The 19,254-nt window shown below is 41.4% G+C and overlaps 1 protein-coding gene across 2 annotated transcripts in view; it reads right to left on the bottom strand.

The window, feature by feature from the left end:
- The window catches only part of GMDS (GDP-mannose 4,6-dehydratase), a 426,996-nt gene that overhangs the window by 47,153 nt on the left and 360,589 nt on the right, over window positions 1-19,254 (bottom strand). The window lies entirely within an intron of this gene.

The raw sequence follows: 19,254 nt of genomic DNA, 5'->3' as shown, positions 1-19,254 counted from the left end.
AGGCTCATTATCATGCAATTTAAGCCCTGGCAATCTATACTTGATCCAGGAAAGCTATTTTTTTTTCTGACACTATCTGTGCTATCTGGGGAGGGACTGCACTAATACCTTCCATGTGTGTTAAAACAGCCCTTGCTAAGAAGGTTTTCATGCTGGCTCTGAATCTGATTTCACATGCCCCTTTTCACACTGATGTAACTGTTTTCTTCAGTACAGTTGCGCTTCATACAGGGCCTTCTCCCAGTGACCCTCTGTCAGCCAGAGGGAAAATGTGAACCATTGTTTCTTGGGCCAGTGTGAAGAAACCTTATATGACTTTATTCCTAAATATTTTTTTTAATAATAGATGCTGCAGTTTTGTGATCACTTTCCAAACACCGCCTTCGTATTTCCCCCAGGGCCCAAAGAAATTTGCCTTTTTTCTATTATTCCACTTCCCACCCAGTGCATTGGCAATTTAGGCAAATTTTGCCTTTGTGGTATTTAATTTAAACAACTGGAAATGGTCTGTGCTGTGTGGAGCACAAACATGTTTGCAAGAAAAGAGGCTTTCCAGTGCTTTGGGTGCCCTGCAGCCACAGACTCCAGAGACACAGGAAATCACAGCGTTAACCTGATGATCAAGCTACAGACAGCAGCATCTAAGTGCCACGAGGCTCCCCGAATTCCAAGCGAAAAGCAAAGGCAAACAAAACAGATTAAAATACAACAATCTGTCAAGCCAGAAGAAACCTGTCTCATACCTCTCTGTCTATATGCACATATACAGCTGTATACAGACTTATGCAGACAAACATATCTTCTTCCATATGTAAAGAAATACAGTTGGTATAAATACAAATATGTTTCCAACTTCTCCCAGAAAAAAACCCTGCATTCTGAAATGATTCATATTACCTTGTGGCGTGAAAACATATTATTTAATAGTGATATAAAGTGATGCATGTGCTGAAGGGGCTATGCTCACAAGAAAAGCTTCTTTTGGAGTCAGTTGCATGCATTACATCACTCGTGGCCACATGTGAATGTTATTTGTGTATGTACTCTGAACCAAAATAAGGGGGGGTAGACAAAGAGATAGTCCTCCCACACCCTGCATGCCAGAATCTCGTTTCCTATCCTCAGCTGGTGCTCAAGAGTCTGACTCCAGCAATAACAGTCTCCCACTGAGATTAAAGCACTGGCAAACACAGCTTATCTTGGTTAATGTATACTTAAGTTTTGTGTGTATTATACATACGTATATTTACATATATAGGCGCACACACACATATGTATATATTTATATATCTCTCCCTCTACTGATACACATATTGTGTTTATACACATTTATAAATATGATATGTAAGAAAGCTTTTGCAGAGAGGAAATAGTCCCTGGGTGGGAAAACACTACTAAATTTGAACGCAGGCAGATATGAAATTTGACTTCAGCAGCTGCCCCCCGCTTCTCTACAACTTGATGGACACAACCGCTCTTGGAGATCTCTGGCTCCCTCCTGCAGTGAACGCCAGGCTCTGATCCTGCTGCGGAGCTGTGGCTCCCACCTGGCCAGCCCTGGCCGCTCTCCCCAGTACTGTTCGTTCCTCTACCTGATTCGAACTGTGCCAAGACTGTCACAAAACCTGAAAGGCTCAGAGACCTACGGCAACCAAAGCAGAAGACGACATTTTTGTGGGATCGTCGAGCAACTGTGCCCGAAGTACACAGGACAGACCCTGAAGATATTGCTTGATTACTAGTTCAGCAATTCTTGAGGCATTGCAACATTTACCAAATTTCCCCATGGGGACAATCATATTGGTAAATGTGGTTCACTTGATGATCCTCTTTAAGTTTAAATTAGCCTGGGCAGACATATTTAGTGAGGGAAAAGACAAGAGAAAGTGATCTGAATTTTGTGGATCATAAACACTTTTGTGAACTGTGACCAGTAGAAGATTTAGTGGGATGTGATCAGCTTTTACTTACTCCAGGGTAAAGCAGCAATAATGCTCCTGAAAAAAAAAAAGAATAAAATGCCTCTGCTAGCAAATGATAACTCATTAGGAGTATAAAAATATAGGCACGTATGTCTATGCATGTATAGTTGCCAGCAGTGAAGGGTTTGTACTCCAGATTTGTGTGACATCTGTTGATTACCAGAGCAAATTAATTTCCCCTGAAAACTAAACGGATCTGTTCAATGCATGTACACTGGTGCTTAGAAGATACAAACAAAACCAGGAACCTTCATACAAGGGAAATGTTAAAACTGCCAATTCTTACTATTGCATCATTTTGGCACAGAAAAAGGTAAGGACGGGATGTCCATAAATAAAAGCTGTTATTTTAAATCTACTGAAAAACTCAGGTATAAATATATACCCGTGAGTCAGAAAAGTGAGATGTAAGTAGGTGGAGTTTGATCATGCCCTGTTTTAAGTGGATACAAACTAGATGGAAGCAGGGAAGTTAAAGCCTTTAAGTGCCTGAAATTCCAAGACCAAGTTGCAGATCTTTAAAGCAGTAAGCCAAAGAAACCCTGTTGGAAAGAGAAACAGCATACAGCAAGAGTACTTCTATGCTAGGATCAGCAAAGGTAGAAAAGTTGTGAGGGACACAAAGAAAAGGAAATACTTTGGAAAGGTACAGATAAAAGAACAGATTATGGCAAACAGTTGCTCTTTAACACCAACAAATGCAATCCAAGTCTATGAAAGAGCTGAGGTTCCTCTGACTTTACAATGCAACTAGAATTCCTTGTGGGTAAGTATCTGCACATGAAGCACTTCTATGAAAAAAAATAAGCAAAATATTTTTGGTAGGTGAAAAACCTACACATGCATAATATATTTCAGTTAGAAGCAACCACATAATCTGAGAACATTTAAAATGAACAGTGTCAGATGCACTGGTATAAAACAAGAAAAGCAAAGGAGGGGGAACCTCAAACCCAAGCCTATCAGTCTCTTGAAATTGTTTCTTCTCAGCAGCTGGTCACTGTGCTCAGTTCAGCCACTAAGTGAAGCACCATTCTACTCAAACAACCATCTCATCCTGGCAACAGTATGTTCACTTCAATGGATATGTGTTGGCTTAATCACAGACCAAAGTGTGCTGCTGGGAATGCACCTAGGAATGAAACCTGTGTTTACACAATGATCTTCATCAGTCATAAAAATTCCTGATTCAAGAAACTCCTGCCCATTCATATTTTCAACAGAATTGATATGTCTATGAGCTTGTTTCCTGTGGGGCTCTGAAATCTAAACTTGGCCTAATGTAGATTACTTTTCTTCACTGGAAGGGTTATCAAGCACTGGAACAGGCTGCCCAGGGAAGTGGTTGAGTCACCATCCCTGGAGGCATTTAAGAGATGAGTAGATGTGTGGCTTAGGGACATGGTTTAGTGGTGGACTTAGTGTTAGGTTACTGGTTGGACTTGATGATCCTAAGGGTCCTTTCCAACCTAAATGATTCTATGATTCTACGTGCTCGGGACATTTGGGGACAGACTTTCTAAGGCTGTAACCTGACCAGTTCCTTGACTATTATGGCTTTCTGTGATGAGCACCGGCAGAGATGCCCTCCCCCCATCCACTGGCTGCATCTGTCTTCTACCTTGTCATGCAGCAGATTTTCTCCATTAGTCTGCAAAGGTGAACAACTACAACAAAACTTCACTACTCAATTTTCCAGTTTGTTCATGCTACCAGTTCAAGCCACCCATGGTGCCAGGAAAAGGGACCCTTTAGCTCCACGTCTCAGTTCCAATCAACCTTGTCCCTTACAAGCCCTACAGCTCTTCCATCCTTTGGGATACCCACAACCTACTTGGAGTTCAGCAAGGCTGCTTGCGTACAGAAGTGCTGCCTGGTGACCCTATGAGTTACCTCTTTACACAGCGTTTCACAGGGTTTCTTTAAGGTTCTGATTCTTCAAGTGATAAAGTGAAGCCACCAAGGAGAAAGGCCACATTGTATTGAAAATCCCAGAAAAGATATGGGAAACATGAATGGCTTACATACATGGAAACAGAAAGGCAAGCGTGGCACTCAGAAGCAGGTGGATTTGGTTGCACCTTCTGAAGGCTGGAGGTGTATTAAACACAGCTAGTCCTCACAGTCTTCCTCAGTCACATCTGAAGTTATAGGCACAGTGCAATTCAAGTAAAGGATCGCCTTAACTTTCATTCTTGAGATTTGTGTTGCCTCTTGAACCAGCACTCACTCCAGGCTGAAAATGTGGATGAACACCCCTCAAACATCATCATTTTACATTGATGACTTAATTTATTTCATTCTGAAAACTGCATATATGAGACTATTAGCACATTTGGAGAAATAATTGGATTAAAGCAGAAAGGCCATCAGGGATGGAAATTGTCTATCCTTTAAATAAATCTTAGTGACAAAAGCAGGATGCGTGAAAGGCATTTAACGCTGCTCCTTCAGTGCAGTCTAGCTATATGAAAGGCAACTTCCAATTTTACAGTGGGCTTTGTGCCACCAGAGATACGATGGAAGGCAGTGGGAGTGAGAAATGAAGCTTAGCTGACTAATGAGTTAGGGCTATCTGCTGTTTTTGGCTGAAGAGCTGTTGCTTAGTTAAATATAGCAGTTATTCTCCCGGCAGTACAGAGATGAACACCTCATGAAATCAATTAGTGACATTCCTATGGTTTGATTTCTCATGATCTGTAAAATTTTAAAACTGATCCTAATTCCCAGATCGTAGTTTTTGTGCCAGATTCACCAGACAGGAAAATATTAATCTACTGGGATTTTTCAAGGAATTTTCTACATCTAGGGATGCTGAGAACACGCTCCTCCAGAATCAAATAATAGCTATACTGCTCTCCTCCTTGCCCTCAGAAACACTTTTAACGTCTGCAAGGGGCCTGTACCACTCAGTCTCCAATGGCTTTTGAAGGACAGGAGTGAAGGTAAAGATACTGCAGCTCTTTCCATTAACCCACTCATGCACAAACTCTGTTTCTCCCTGCTCTTTTCTCTCTGGAGACCAACAACAACCTTCCCTTTTTGCTAGTTCTTCTTGGTGCTCAATCCAGCACCTGAAAAGCATTGTCTCTGCAGAACAGGAGCACTGCAACTTCACTGGGACTCCATGCGAGTCCTACTTGGGACTTTGTGCCACTGCTTTGATTGCCACTTCCCTGGGCTTGCCTGGCCCCAGGGAGAAATCAGAACATGCAGCAGGAGCGTGCAGCTCAACATGCATCTCTGCAGGCCAGGATTTCAAGACAAGTGCTTGCAGAACTTGAAGGACAGGGTAGATGCAATATAACATACTGAATAACAGAGGGAAGAGACTGAGCTCCCATTTCCATGCTCAGAATCCACTTCAGGAAGTGTAAAAAGCAAATGGCTAAGTCTCTGTAGCTGTAGCAATCTTTGTCATCCCATCCCAAATACACTAGTCTGATTCCCCTGCATACAAAAAGGGAAAAAAAAATATGGAAGAAACTGATGTCTAAACTCTTGTGAGAGAACATCCAATACAACCAAGCGACACTTGTGCAATGGGAGGAGGCATAGAGTGTTTAATGACAAGGCCCATGAAGCTTGCTCAGCCTGTGGGTATTTTCCAGGAAGAGAAGCTCTGAATGGGCTGTGTCAACAAAGCTATCCCGAATCCTCATGCATGCCTTTAAAACTGCACTGAAAAACAAGTCAAAGAAGGTACAGCAGTTAATACCAGCTAAAGATCCTCACATCTCTTCAAAACTTGATTGTACCTTGCTTATTCATACATAAGGTAACACTTAAATGCTGCTGTCCATATAATATTAAGAATTGATACAGAGTGGTAGTCAGGCTGACTTTTGAGTCAAACATGCCCATCTGAAAATAACATAAAAAAATAGTTTAAGGTTAATCCTGATAACAACATTTTGCCTCCTCAAGGCAGACATGATGTTATAAATGTAAAATTTCCAAGTTTTGTGGGGTGTGGGGGATTCCTTAAAACTGACGCATCCCTTCCCTTGGGCATTGTCAAATCTCGAACTGAACGGGGAAGCCAACACTACTCTTCCTACACTACACAGGCTCAAAAGAGAGGATTCTGCTGGAAACATCTATGTTAAGATCTGCCAAGAAAGTGTGTTCTCTCAACAAGAAATGACACTTTATTTACTTTGTCCCAGACAAGTAAACAAATTACTAACTCAATTATTTCACATTTTGGACATGGCGCCAATCATAGCTTTGATAATGAAACTCCTTCACACTTTGAAGCTTTTAACTTGAGGAGCCCCACGAAATGCATAATGAAATGCTCGAGCCCATAGGAGGGTATTCAGTACAACAAATACCTGGAGCAAAGATTATAATCTATTTCCCTTACACAGAGTCAACAAGACTAAAGACTGCCCACTTGATTATGTCCCTTTCCTCAGGGCGAGTCAGAGATGCAAGTCAAAGTTACTGGCTTGACAGAAAACACAGGAAGAAAGAAAAAAAAAAAAAGTCTGAATTTGCAGTCTGGATGGATCACGCCTGGTGGCAGCTGTGGTGGGCTGGTGGTATATGGCATTTCTTACTGTCTGACTGCATGTGTTGAGGATAAGAGTCTGGAGTCTGGACCTCTTTCTGAGCAAGTCAAATTATGCTTTAACCACATAGCCACACTGCCCCATCTGTGACCTCTTCTAGATCGGGAAGGACCCACCCTCTCAGTGAAAGACAGTTAATTGCATCTCCATGATAATTTAGCCTGAAGACTGCTAGTAAGTAAAGGCTATCAATTGTGTTGAAGTATGACTGCTGCTTTTTGTGTTCCAGATTACTATCCACCAAGGATTTCCTAATGCTGTTGGACTCTAGCCCATATATGCAAAGACAATCTGAAGTGTTAAATGAGATGCTTGAATTGAATTGTAGCTCTTGCTATGGCCAATGCAGATTGTTTCCACTGAGGAAACAACCTCCTTTCTTAATTGCAGGGAGGTGTTTTACTTGCTCATTTTACAGCCAATGTTTGCCTTGCACACAGAGATAGCTGTGAACTCACAAATGTAAAGGAAGAATTAAAAAGTTTCCAAGGTTGCAAAGAGCACAGTAACAATAAAAACGTGTTTAAGGAGCCAAGCATAATGTATGTTATGTTACACAAATCCTAGATCAAGAATTTAGGACTGAATATGAAGAGAACTTTAAAGTCACAAAAAGCTTCTTAAGTTGAAAATCTTACTGAAGCCGTAACTACTGTTTTGTTTTCCCGAAGAACATTTTTATTTTGAAGAAATACTATTCCTTTCACCACAAAATGCAAGTGACTTGGACACTGAAAAACTTCATTTTAACTCTGAAAATGTACAATGACCCTTCTGCTTGTCTGCACAGATGTCACATTTCTCCAGTCCAAGGTCAGAATTGTTACTGACCACATGCCCGATTTTTCACTTGTACTTTTCCGTGCCGCCTAAGTAGAATTTGTTATTCTCGACTCTTGGCACCCCCAAATAACACACCAGCATTTTATCCGATGGAAACTGAATAAGACAATCAACAGAAATGACCCCTTAGTTGCCACCTTAGTCATTACTGAAGATAGTCATGCTTGGGCAAGGTTACTTCCAATAAATATACTGCTTTCCTTTATCATGTCAACAATGCTTGTCAGTCAGTATTAGCTGACTTGGAAAACCAAGGTCACTTCTGACATGCTGATATTATGAACCTTTGAATAGGGTAAGGGTGGTGAAATAACATACTTGTTTTCCAAAGGGTGAAAATTTACTGCTAAAGTAAGCCCTCACTCAGTGTCTCTGTCTTTCCACTGATCCTGGCTGTGGGGGAGTATTTATACCACAACTGTGCTGAACTGCAACCTTTTCATAGAGCTCCAGCCTTGCTGGCAAGCATTTCAACCCCAAGGGCCAAGACAGCAGCCACCCCTTCCTTCCTCTGTGAGTAACCCTGGAGGGGATGCCTCGCTCACAAATTCCACCTCGAAGCAGAACTCGGATCCCAGGGATCCGCCTGCAGCTCTGAGGTCCTAAGCCCCTACTCAAACATTAGCATGATTACTGTCTGAGGCACTGAGTTTGGGAGTGAATTAAACATGGTATCACTCACTTTTTTGCTTCAAAGCTGACTTTCAGTTGGTCACAGCAAGTAAGTGAAAGCATCTGAATGGCAATGGAGCTTTAGCACTCTTGCAGTCACATAGAAGGGGAAAGCCTTTTAAACTCATTCTTTAAACCACCACTTCAGAGAGCTGTACAGTGATACTCATAAGCCTTCTAATTGCAGCATTTCATCAGAAAAAAACAGAGAAGGAGGCAAAGGCTTACAAACTGACAGGGGAGGAGGAGAGTGTGTGAGTGTGTGAGTGAGTAGGTGTGTGTCTGTGTGTCTCTACATACAGTTCTTCAAATTACCTTAAGAAAAGAAAAGACATTGTGACTGCAGTTCTCCTTCTTACACTGCCCAGATGTGGGGTGGGATTCCCATTCCTTCCCCTGGCAGTCGCCTCACTGAAAACCCTCACTGAAGGGCATAAAGGATTTTGTTGAGAGCATTCACTCCCCAGGCAGTGGGATCATTTTTGTGAAAACAGACCATGCATATGAAACCTGGGTTCCACTGAAGGCTGCGGCCAGGATTTCAGCCTCCATCTGACTGTGATCATTTCTATACTTTAACTCTTTGGCCTCTGTATGCTGCAAGGTGGTCTATGACAGGAGCCAGCACCATAGTACATTAAAATCAATTTCACCCCAGGAACCAATGGTTCCATTTGTAGTGTATGTCAGGTGTTAAGAGATCTGTTTCACAGCCCACGTCAATTCAACATATTTTCCTAAGAGGATGTACACCATTTTTAAGGCTACCTTCTTGTTCTCCACTAACTACAGTTCCCAAGGTTCTCATTTCACTAATCTTTTAGTGTGCTGCCTTGGCAAACTATTGCAAAGCAGGAAGGGTAAATAACAGCATGTACTTAATTCAAAAATGTTGAAGTCCAAATATTCTTGTAGCCACGTTATAATTCACAGCATCATGAAACATTCCCTAGATCTGCTCTGCTACAACACAGGTACCAATTACTTTGTTATTTTTGAGCATAACATCAAGGAAATCAGGCAGGAAAAATCAGGAATAACAACTATGGTATATTCACCCCTCACAATTATCTGTTATTATTTATCTTTTCTATTGCTGAAGCTGTTGCTGCTTAGCATCTTTTTTTATTGTTCCACTCATTAGCCAATACCCATAAACAGAGGTATTCATTTTTAATAGTGCTCCCTATTAAAATTCCCTTATAAAATTCTACAGTTTTCTACACTAACAGTCCCTAGCGCTTTGTTTTACAGAAGTGTTAGGATAGTGCTCTGGGCAATTACTCAATAGTATTGGAGTACAGGAGTTAACCCATGGCTCTGAATCAGCAAAGCTATAAATATACCCTAACATGTTATTTAATTAAGAGAATGGTAAACTTCCAAACATCTGTGCTTCTTTGGATAACCTTCTGCAAATACACGCAGACATGGACTTTAGAGATGGGTAGCAGCAACACCTATCAGAAGTAGAGAACCAAGTAGAAATATTCACATTGTTGGTGATTCCGGCAGGGGGAAAAAAAGTTTCCTTCAATAAAACCCTAAAGATTTTGGTTTTCTTTCTATGTAGTAAACAGCAGATTTTTATAGGTGCTTTCAGTCTACTCTGAAGCTGTGTGAAATACCTTGTCAAACAAATCTGTACAGTACCAAGTTGGCTGTGAAGTTCTGTCATTTTCTGTTTTGTAGTCTTGTCCCTGGCTAAGCATAAGAAACTGTACAAGATACAGACTTTGTAGCTCTTAAGAGAGTGTGAGAAACACTTTCCAAAAGGCACTGGCTGAGTTCTCATGAACCCCTTTTTCCCTCTTTTATGACTCCTCAGCAACTCAACTGGTTGCAGACCACTCTGTAGAGCCGTACCTCCAGCTGGTGTTTGCCTCATGACAGAGTTGCACATGGATTACAACTCCCAGCAGTCACTGAGCACTGTTTAAATGGGATTTAAACAGAGAAGAAAGAGAGAGAAAGCACATGTATGTGCACAGCACATGCATCTCATCAAGAATGAACACCAAATCAAGTTCTATTTCACTTACTTACCAATATCTGGGGAAAAAAAGATCAAAAAGTTGGACTCTCTCCCTTTTTTTTGCCTGTAGAGTACTTCCAGGCATATGTTTTTTCGCTTTTGTTCTGGGTAAGCACAACTCGGGATTCTCAGGGATCTTTTCAAAAGGCATCTCCTAGAATAAAGCCTAAAATTCCATTTCTGCAGAAAGATCAAGAAGATACTTTGCGTGTTCAGCTAGCTGGGCAGAAAAAGCAGAGAGCAGCAGTAGGTGCTGGGGAGTAATAGGAGGGAATTTGTGTTCTGGGGCAAGAATCTCGTATTTCTTTTGGAAAAAAAAAAGGCATTACGTAAACCAGAAGTATTTTAGCTCTGAAGAGATGTAACAGTAAAAATGCAATGTCTAAATACATTTAAAAAGGCAGAACTGAGTGATAACAGACAATTGTGGGGAAAGAGGAAGGAAAATACTGGGATGACTAATGGTGATACAGGAAGATGGGTGATAGAGGATCACAGTACAAAGAGTTAAGTGGAAGGCTAGGGAGAATAATAAAGTATGAAGACAATGTTTCTCAACAGAGGTACAGTCACCCTGTCCACAAGCACAGAGTGAGAAGAAACAGGAGACAAGCCTCAGCCCTGCAGAAATACTGTACACTCTCCACATGACATATGCCAGTAGCAGAATTAAGCTGAAACCTGAGCCTTTGCTTAAGTAGTTGAATAATAACAATAACAACAGCAACAACAACAACAACAATAATAATCATAATAATAATAAAATAAAAAACAACTTCCCCTGTAAAGGCCGTTTCAATGTCGAAGAAGTACAGAAAGGTCACAGTGTAAATGAAAACAAGTTCCCAAACCCTCTACACAAAACCTTCTGAGTCTTTAGCATCAGAAAATGTATATAACTTGTGCTAGGGCACACAGCATGCCAGTGACACTAAATCACCTGATCCCTAACCCTGAATTTTCTATTTTTAGGAGAAAAACTAGTGGACAGGTCTACTTGGATCTATTAGATACTAGCTGCATCTTTTTGAAAGAAGAAAAAGACAGATGCCATACAATCCTTAAAACGGCTAGATTAAACCACATTTACCTCCAACCATGTTTTAGTCCTTTTGAACACAAAATAGGTCTTTCTAAAGTATGCCACCAGGGATGTTTCTGAAGATACCTTGCAACTGCTGAAAACGTGCACTGGTTTGAAATTTATAGTAACATAGTTACCAGTATAACACTTAAATGATACAGCCAACAAGCCACTATGTCATAACATTTTTTCCACATGAAGATTAAATTTGTAAAATTAGCTAATGAGCTGATAGTGGAGCCCACGGCTATATGCCAGATATTCTCATTTTCTTTGGATCTTCCTTTAACTGCAAGCACCAGAGAGCTTTATACTTAAAAAATGTCAGTACAAGTACGTGAGTTTACAGTTGCAGACCATTAATTTGAAACTCTAATGCAAAGAAAGAAGGGCCTAAAATTTCAGAATAGGGTTCCACTGATCCACTGAAGAGTGAAAATACTAATAAAAATACTGCAAAACATTTAAAGATGGTATCCAAAGTGTTTCCAGTAAGAGGATGAGCTCCTTGGGTCTCAGGGCACTGAAACACTGTCTTGTTACTCAGCCAGTGAACTAGGTTTGGTACACTTGCCTCAGCTTTTGCTTGCAGGTGGAGGTCTGCATCTCCTGTGACCAGATCATTTCCTTTATTCAACCTAACTCAGTAATTCAAGTCGCATGCACATGCCTTCAGTTTAGGAAATAGGGAACAAATAAAATAGAGATACAGGGCAGTGTGAGGAGACATCAAGAAACAACAGTGGTCACCAGGATGCCCAAGAAGTCATAGCCCATCACTAATGTAATGATTTTGAGGGCAACAAAAAAAATTTTCAGGAGGAATCTAAGGCTACAGAAAAAGCAATGTTTGCTTTTTTTGCAGCAGCAATCAGTGGGATGCTTTGTAGAAGCATTTGTGCAAAAAAGAAGGAACAAAACTCCCCCTCCCCAAAGCATCACCTTATTAGGCAAAATAAAAATTAATTTGGGGGATAAGAACAAACAAAACCAAAACAATATTTGGGACACGAGTAAACGGTTTTGTCAGCATGCCTGGAACTTAGTTTTGGAGGGAGCCATCTCTATATCTATGCCTAAGGCCATGTGAATATGCAAGACCACTTACCAACATGATATTTCATGTGATCATTTTAGTTCAGGTCAGGTCCACATAAGGTCTATCAGGCTTAAGGCCCTGTATATATTTTTTTTTTAAGAAGCCTAAAGTTGCAACTGAAATGTAGTCAATTTGACACAAAAGCAACACAGGAAGAGTCTATCAAAAGGGGTATTAGTCCTTTTCACAGTGCTAGGCTTAACTGTACAAGTGTTTCTGGAAATGTTTAATAGAACAAAAGTATGTGAAAAAAGAAGAAAAGAAAAAACTGCAGGCACAGCTGATATAAACTTTTTTTTTTTTTTTTTTAATAATCACTTTTATATTGCCTAAATCCCTAAAGTTAGTGTCTGGACTCTGTCTGGAGGCTTCCCAAAAATCACTGCTCGTCAACACCCTTTCCACAGAAATGAGCCTGTTTACCTCCACCAGTGCATTGTCACGTCATCTCCTCACATTTGCATTACAGTTTAAACGGGTATCCTTACAGAGAAGTCTAACCCTCCCTCTCCTTACCCAGGAATCTCTCTTAATATCTAAAGCCCATATTAAAATAATTTATATCAACCGAATGCCTTTCTTCAAAGGGCATCTCTACAGAGATAGCTAAAATGTTTAGGTGGTACTCATTATAAGGTCAAAATTTGGCCAGTTGATAGTAATGAATGAAAGGGAAACTCAGAAAAGTCTAATTGGATGTTCATTCACTTTGAATCCTGATCCAAAACGAACATTTTCCTGTAGAGGAACTTGATATAAAGTTCCTTCCTCTGCCTCAACAATCTACTCATGGCTGTTGGAAGAGACACGCAGATGTGATACATCTACTGGAGCGTGTCAGTCTCCTGAACTGCCTTTGACAGGTTACATGGGAACACTGAGAAAGCCTTCCCATCACCCCGTGTTTGGGGCCATTCTCAATATACTATGTCTTGTGAAGTTTTGCTCACTGGCAACTGCGAACAGTGTCCAGCTGAGTTCTCGGCTGTTAACAAAGACAATGGAAGACCTGAAGGAAACCCCGACTTCTCCAGGCTTTACAGAAAAAAAAGTAGTTGGTAACAAGGGGCAGTTGATACACAAACCAAGGATGCATTCATATCTGATGCATTTAGCTCCTGTCTCTAGCAGTCACTGGCATTCATTGGTGTGTGGAGCATGAGTTATTGATTATATTCCTCTGACCACCACACACATCCCTTCAGACATGCTTTCCTCTTACCACCATAAATGGGACAATCCTTGGTAGTCCCAGTCAAAAGCAACAGTGATTCCAACCGCTCTGTCATGTTTCTAAGTGGTCCCTCCCAGCTCCAAGTCCCAATGAGACATACTCAAGTGACACAAGTGCCAGCGGTCTGCCTTGTCCCAGTGCTGGGGCCAAACCTTCCGCTCCATTGCCTGCATGTCAATGTACAAAATGCCCATTTGATGAACTCTGGCATACAGTGCTGATCCTCACAAAAGTCAGAGCACCTACATCAACTGCCATGTACCTGTGCACATGGACAGTTTCTTCCAGAAGTCTCCCCCCCAGCAGTCCTGGCCCTGACAGCTGCTTCCCCTGAAAGCAAGTCACTAGCTGAGGTAGCTGCTGGATGCAGATGTTTGCATCCAGGGTATTCTTAGTCACAGCGAGCTATGCTACCAAGGGTATCAAAGATAATTGTTCTAGGCATTAGTCTGGAATAGGAAATCCTCCACAAAGCCATATTTAAGAACTTAATTAAGTGCACAGGGCAAACTTGGCCCTCTCACTCACCTGAGCTTTTCTTAAAACCTCATATTTCCTCTGTTTCCAATTTCACCTTCATCAACCACTTTTTAATCTCCCCCAAAACATGGAAACAGAAACTAGGATCAAGAGGGAAATGCTGCCAAAGATTAGAGGTTTGGAAATTTACAACTGTTATCTAAGAAAAAACTATAGTGGGAGCCAATTGCTTTAGTCAGACGTCTTTGCTATTGTAAAGAAGCTTTAATGTATGTTTTTGCATTCTAAATCAGAAGGTGGAAGTGCAGTATTTTATGGGTCAAACAAAAGAAAAAAATGAAAACAAAAGCAACTCAACTCCTAGCTACCCAATCTGGAAATTTGTAAAACTAAGGTCTGCAAAGCACTAACTTGGTAACAGCTGTAGTGAATTATAAACATGAACTTGTCACAGATTACTGTAAAAAAACAGGCAGGCGTCCTATTTTAAAACACATTTTTTTGTTTTCATTATTGTTAATCCACCTTTCCCCTTTCAGCTATTCAATACAAAGCATGACTGCAAAGTAGTACCAGTTCAGCAGTCTGGAGGAAGGAAAAAAGAGTGTTTTCAAAAACTACAGCATGGTGTTCCAAAAAGAAAATGTGATTTAAAACCTCATTGCTGTTAAGCAGTCAAGTGGTCTGTTTTGAATTTCAATGGCTATCTGTAGCACTGAGGTTTCTGTGTCATTGCATACAGAAAAAGCTGACAAGAAATGGTGCTGTCTTCCTCCATGCCTAACCACAACCTGGTAGATAAAGTCTGAAGTCACAAGTCAGCTGAGAGCTCTACCAAGACTATTAAAATGTACTGGCAAAGCTGGAAGGAAGAAATTTAAATGAGGCCAGGTTAGAGGTTTCAAAGGGATGAGTGACTGATCCTGTTTTATGTTATGCCAGACAATGCTAATAGTTTAAACGCTAGCTCTGTCAAGTGAGAAATAGATGCATTATTGTCTGTGAATTATTAAAATTGACTTCACCTACTCACCTTTAGACTTTTCTGGCTGAAAGGAAAAAAAAATCAAGAAAAAAGTCTTGCAAGGGAGGCCTGCACTCTTAATCTATTACTAATGTCTTCTTGAATCCTGTTAATATTTTTCATATTGCCTGCTTTGGTGAGCTCAGACGCTATATGTGAGGAATGAGCAAAAATTCCAGCTGATCCTAGCCATAAAGCTCTTTAATGTTTAAGTCTCCCTTGCCCTGCAGGTAATTACTGTCTCCTCTTTCACCCATCCAGCTGGGACATCAGACAATTTGGGGAGCATCCAAGATGGGCATGAAGATCAGTTTCCTGGTTCATGACAAGTACTGTGGATGTTTATGCCACAGAGATAATTTTCTAGGGTTTTATTCAGCAACAAAACAAACTTTTAGAAGTTGTTTAGATCTACAAGGCTCACTTTCCCCTGCAACTCAACCATAAAGTTTTTTTTTTTATAAATAAATAAAAAAATAAAGGCTCTCCTTGAATACCAGGGAGGTAGTAAGGTTACTAAAAATATTTAACAATGTAAAATGTTTTAAAGTTCTGATAAGGTCAGAATCATAGCTAGAGGTTTTTAGTGGAATACAAAGATGAGACAAAGGTGTGGAATGTGGTTAAGCACTCATCAACATCATCATCTCAGGGTAGCAACAGTAACAAAGGTCCCACCTCTTCATGACTCCATCATGAAGTTGTTAATTTACAAATGATGACTCTAAAGGTGATACAGTGGAAAGGTGAAGGTTTATTTATTTTTTAAACAACCACTTCCAAACTTCCACTGCCTTTCAACTGTTTGCCCCTTCAGAGAAATTATAAATGGTGAAGGACAGAGATGGAAGTCTGAACAAAAACTTCTTGTGGATTTTTTGTGGGAGACAGAAGACACCTAAGATTAATCTGAAAGAAAGCCAGGCTACCCCAGAAAAGTACCTTCCCTCCTCCCTCCCCTCAAATTAGGCTTTCCTTAGAAAAACTGAAAAGCCAAATTTTTTCTTTTTTTTTTTCTTTTTTTTTTTTTTTGAGCGGAACACTATTTAACTTTTTTTCCCCATAGTTAAAGTTTAAAACATTCCACATTTTCTAGGGGAATAAACTTCAAAATAACGAAAGAAATAAAAGTAGAAAATGAAAGAAACTTACTGTCATTTTTGGATTGAAACTTGAAAAACATGAAATGAAAGCTTTTGGAGACAAACCCCCAAACCGTTCCGCTTCCTCAGGACTGGAGACCTCTTTATGCATTTCTCCTAACCTGGTCCATATGGCTCTTTCACACCGCCCTGGGGTGTACCCCAGAGGGACAACTGTACTTTGCTAGCATCTTCAGCAGCACCAAAGTAACACTGATACATATTCTGCAGGAGGTGGCATAGGATTTTGGCAATCAGTGGCTTGAAGTACTGTCTTTCAAGCAGTAAAAATATTAGGTGCTGTGGCATACCCAGCCTCGAGACAGCTATGCCCTGAGCAAACCACTGACTGGAAGACTTCATGCTGAAAAGGCTGATGTCAAGGCATCTGCTGACCCAAACTCAGCAGAAGCTGCTTTTAACAACACTAAAACCATCTCATGGCTTCTCAGATGAAACACATGAACACTCTGTGGCTGTCATCTTCCTTTGTGCACCCACTCACCCATAAAATAAAACACAAACAGCTGAAGGCAGGCAAGCTCTTGTGAAGGCTGGAGAAATTAGACAGGAGTCTAGCCCTTCATTCCAGATTTGCTGAAGGAAACCTCACCTCTGTCTCATATCCTCTGTATTCAAAAGCCATTTTTATTTTCATATAAATCATGTCCCTTATGGTTCTGTGCTGCCATTCTAAAACCACTGCAAGAGCTGAGTTGGCACAGCACACTTAAAAAGAAAAGGTTACAATGAGGTGGGAAACACAGTCAAAATGTGAACAGTATTGTTAACATATTACTTGACTTTTGAAATCCCATTGTAAAATAAAATAAACAGCTTCTGAAAGGAAGACAGATCTTCAGACATGCTCCCACTTCTGAATGCGAACCAGCAGTCAGGTCCACAAGTGACCTCACCTCAACCACCTCTGACAGCAAGGTCTTCAGAAAGCCCTGGTGGGAACAGTTTGGTGCTGAGCCACTCTGCCAGTGCTCCAGTCTCACTGGGCGCTCCAAAATGTGGTCTGAACCACAGTTCAGCTCTTTCGAATGTCTGATCTCATGTAGGAAATGGGGAATAGGCTGTAGGTGGTGGAGACTGTTGGCAGGAGGGAATTCTTGGCCGTTGTGACAAGTGTGTCTTTGGTGCTGCCTGAGCCTGGACTTCTGTCGTGGCTTTTGCCTGCTCCAGGCTTTCTCCCACCCCCAAGACTTCCCTTCCCTTGCATTTCCCACCACATCTGCTGGAGCACAGGGAGTGTTTGTGTGGGACAGGCATAGGACAGGCAGTGATAAAAAACAAGGGATGGTCCAAATGAGGGTGAGATGACAGAGATAAGGGGGAGGAGAAGGCCAAATGGCAGGCCAAGAGAAGGGGGAGGCAAAGGGATGAGAGGTGAGATAAAGAGAGACTTTCTGTGCATGAATAAACATGAATAAGTGAAGAGGTGGCTGTAAGACCCCCCACTGCCAGGAAGGCAGAGAAGAATTACAGGCAGGAAACGTCACGGCAGGAGCAGTTGATTAAAACTACAAACTGCATGAACTTGGTCTTATCCCTTCTTGCCTGCAAAGCCACCCGAAGAGAACCTGGCTAAAGATGCTGTCTTGAGCTATTCCAGCATCTCCACTCCTGAAGCACTGTGCTCTCGTACAATGTGGCAGGCAAACAAGAATAATCAGCTGGCACCTCCTGACTTTCCACAAACCTTTGAGCTGGCCATCTCAGTTCCCATCACAGAGGAATTGCTTTGCTTCATAGTCAGATGCAGCAATGCACGTAAGCACACTCTTAGCTCTGAGTATGGAAACTGTCCCTATTAACTATTCATGCCCTTGAAGAGAAGCACTTGCTTGGATGCTTGGCTGAATCAGGCCCTAATTAGGGAGGTAAACAGCTTTCTATCCTCATTTACCTCTCCCTCAGCCTTAATCCTCCAGTCACCTAAGTTTAATTTAAAAATATGTTTTCAGGAGTTGAGCCTGGACCTGTCACATCCAAGATTGCCACTAATTGCTATGTGTCAACAGCATTTGGAAAAATGAGCAATGAACTCAAACCACCAACCCTCCTGCCTAGATGATGGCTTTATCTTTACACACTTGCTCTTCAATGGGGTTGCAATCTCTTTACCCACCCAGAGTGGAAAATGGCATTGCCCAAAGTCAGTCAGAGATTTCTTCAGCCAGTCTGAACATTTCTGAGGAAAAACTACCGATGCTGTAGATGAACATATGGTGCAACACCCAGGGTGTAAAAGCACTCCAACTTAGCCCCCAGGAGGTAAGGACACCCTCTTCCTCTGGCCAGTCTTGTCAGATTGTTGTGGTATTAGGGGATCAGAAAGCAGACTCAGAGAGGCAGGCTGATGTTCTCAGGAAGATCAGTGAAGATGTGAAGGTCACAGATGACACACGGTTGGTTTAAAAACCTCAGAAGTGACAGCAGGGAAAGAGGTGGTGAAGGAGGAAGGGGAACAGAGCCAGCTGTAGAAGCTGCCAGAGAAATATTTTGTTGGAGGTACAGCAGAGAAGGAGCAGGATGACGCAAAGAGAAGCAACCGATTAAAGCACAGCATATGAGGACTGCACACTGTGGTGTCCAGAGGGATTCCTTTACTGGATGTGCCTGTCTAATACTGATGCAATGAGCTAGTTATGAAGCAAAAAGTCAGAAATGTGTGTGGGAGTATTGGAGGGGCACACATTTGGTATCTGCTCCTACAAGAAAGGAGGCAAGCTAGGGCTTCTGCTAAGTCTCTTAAGAGGATTAAACAAGACAGTGAGCAAGACTGGACACGAGCCTGCTGAAGCTTCTCGGGTTTGGTGACATATTGAGAGGAAAACATGATAGCAAAAATGCTCTTCCTATCTTCTAAGGAATAATTAAGATGAACAAAATCAGGGTGAGATAAAAAAGTAGAAAGCTACCTGTGGAAGGACGGTTGTGTCCACTAGGCATGGCAGCAGAGCACAATGCCATCAGGCTCTCCTCCTCCTAACTTCGCCAGGGCCTCATCATTTGACTCAAGTAGTGTGGTCTGTCTGCTCTGCCACACAAGTGTTTCAGAAGCAGAAATGCA

Source organism: Falco peregrinus, chromosome 3 (genome assembly GCF_023634155.1).
Source record: "Falco peregrinus isolate bFalPer1 chromosome 3, bFalPer1.pri, whole genome shotgun sequence".
NCBI classification, from domain to species: Eukaryota; Metazoa; Chordata; class Aves; order Falconiformes; family Falconidae; genus Falco; species Falco peregrinus.
Note: the sequence above shows the minus strand (reverse complement) of the source record. Positions and strands in the feature narration are given on the sequence as shown.